The sequence below is a fragment of the Saccoglossus kowalevskii genome, chromosome 11, assembly GCF_978046115.1.
Source record: "Saccoglossus kowalevskii chromosome 11, keSacKowa6.1, whole genome shotgun sequence".
NCBI classification, from domain to species: domain Eukaryota; kingdom Metazoa; phylum Hemichordata; class Enteropneusta; family Harrimaniidae; genus Saccoglossus; species Saccoglossus kowalevskii.
The window spans coordinates 32054113-32056612 of record NC_140651.1 but is presented as its reverse complement, the minus strand read 5'-3'; the positions used below and the strand labels follow the sequence as shown (position 1 = coordinate 32056612).

General features: G+C 39.3%; 1 non-coding gene across 1 annotated transcript; it reads left to right on the top strand.

Moving 5' to 3' along the window:
• The first annotated feature begins 1611 nt into the window (after positions 1-1611).
• Positions 1612-1683, top strand: TRNAQ-UUG (transfer RNA glutamine (anticodon UUG)). Its single transcript has one exon. It is a non-coding gene; the product is annotated as a tRNA-Gln (tRNA).
• Positions 1684-2500: the final 817 nt, after the last annotated feature.

Sequence of the window (2500 nt, the reverse complement as noted above, 5' to 3'; positions counted from 1 at the left end):
TTTGAATCCAGCGATCCCAGTTCAAATCTCGGTAGGACCTTCGTTTATTTTGGTATGATATATCGCCGAGATAAACATCGATATATACAAACTTGCGGCGCAGGAGGAATGCGACGTGCCCTCACGCCAATCTGTAATAAATCCTTCCTTAAAATCATCATCTGATGGCAGTTCCTAAAACACTAATACCATTCATGATATCAATGCGTGAGAAGTTGTCAATGTCTGAGTGACGCACAGGTATTCGAATTGCATCGGTCATCTCAGTTGAAAGGATTTTTCTCTTTCTGAGTAATGTTTGTTTTCACCATAGAAACGTATATTGGAAGGAAGTATTACAGGTCCTATGGTGTAATGGTTAGCACTCCCGACTTTGAATCCAGCGATTCGAGTTCAAATCTCGGTAGGACCTTCATTTATTTTGGTATGATATATCGCCGAGATAAACATCGACATATACAAACTAGCGTCGTAGGAGGAATGCGACGTGCCCTCACGCCAATCTGTAATAAATCCTTCCTGAAAATCATCATCTGATGGCAGTTCCTAAAACACTAATACCATTCATGATATCAATGCGTGAGAAGGTGTCAATGTCTGAGTGACGCACAGGTATTCGAATTGCATCGGTCATCTCAGTTGAAAAGATTTTTATCTTCCTGAGCAATGTTTTTTTTTCACCATAGAAATGTATATTAGAACGCAATATTACAGGCCCTATGGTGTAATGGTTAGCAATCTGGACTCTGAATCCAGCGATCCGAGTTCAAATCTCAGTAGGACGTTCGTTTATTTTGGTATGATATATCTTCCTGAGTAATGTTTTTTTTTTCAACATAGAAATGTATATTAGTATGCAGTATTACAGGCCATATGGTGTAATGTTTAGCACTCTGGATTTTGAATCCAGCGATCCGAGTTCAAATCTCGGTAGGACCTTCGTTTATTTTGGTATGATATATCGCTGAAATAAACATCGATATATACAAACTTGCGGCGCAGGAGGAATGCGACGTGCCCTCACGCCAATCTGTAATAAATCCTTCCTTAAAATCATCATCTGATGGCAGTTCCTAAAACAATAATACCATTCATGATATCAATGCGTGAGAAGGTGTCAATGTCTGAGTGACGCACAGGTATTCGAAATGCATCGGTCATCTCAGTTGAAAGGATTTTTATTTTTCTGAGTAATGTTTGTTTTCACCATAGAAATGTATAAAGGAAGGAAGTATTACAGGTCCTATGGTGTAATGGTTATCACTCTGGACTTTGAATCCTGCTATCCGAGTTCAAATCTCGGTAGGACCTTCGTTTATTTTGGTATGATATATCGCCGAGATAAATATCGATATATACAAACATGCGGCGCAGGAGGAATGCGACGTGCTCTCACGCCAATCTGTAATAAATCCTTCCTTAAAATCATCATCTGATGGCAGTTCCTAAAACAATAATACCATTCATGATATCAATGCGTGAGAAGGTGTCAATGTCTGAGTGACGCACAGGTATTCGAATTGCATCGGTCATCTCAGTTGAAAGGATTTTTATCTTTCTGCGTAATGTTAGTTTTCACCATAGAAACGTATATTGGAAGGAAGTATTACAGGTCCTATGGTGTAATGGTTAGCACTCTGGACTTTGAATCCAGCGATCCGAGTTCAAATCTCGGTAGGACCTTCGTTTATTTTGGTATGATATATGCTGAAATAAACATCGATATATACAAACTTGCGGCGCAGGAGGAATGCGACGTGCCCTCACGCCAATCTGTAATAAATCCTTCCTTAAAATCATCATCTGATGGCAGTTCCTAAAACAATAATACCATTCATGATATCAATGCGTGAGAATGTGTCAATGTCTGAGTGACGCACAGGTATTCGAAATGCATCGGTCATCTCAGTTGAAATTATTTTTATCTTTCTGAGTAATATTTGTTTTCTCCATAGAAAGGTATATTGGAAGGAGGTATTACAGGCTCTATGGTGTAATGGTTAGCACTCTGGACTCTGAATCCATCGATACGAGTTCAAATCTCGGTGGGACATTCGTTTATTTTGGTATGATATATCGCCGAGATAAACATCGATTTATACAAACTTGCGGCGCAGGAGGAATGCGACGTGCCCTCACTCCAATCTGTAATAAATTCTTCCTAAAAATCATCATCTGAGGGCAGTTGCTAAAACAATAATACCATTCATGATATCAATGCGTGAGAAGGTGTCAATGTCTGAGTGACGCACAGGTATTCGAAATGCATCGGTCATCTCAGTTGAAAGGATTTTTATTTTTCTGAGTAATGTTTGTTTTCACCATAGAAATGTATATTGGAAGGAAGTTATACAGGTGCTATGGTGTAATGGTTAGCACTCTGGACTTTGAATCCAGCGATACGAGTTCAAATCTCGGTAGGACCTTCGTTTATTTTGGTATGATATATCGCCGAGATAAATATCGATATATACAAACATGCGGCGCAGGAGGAATGCGA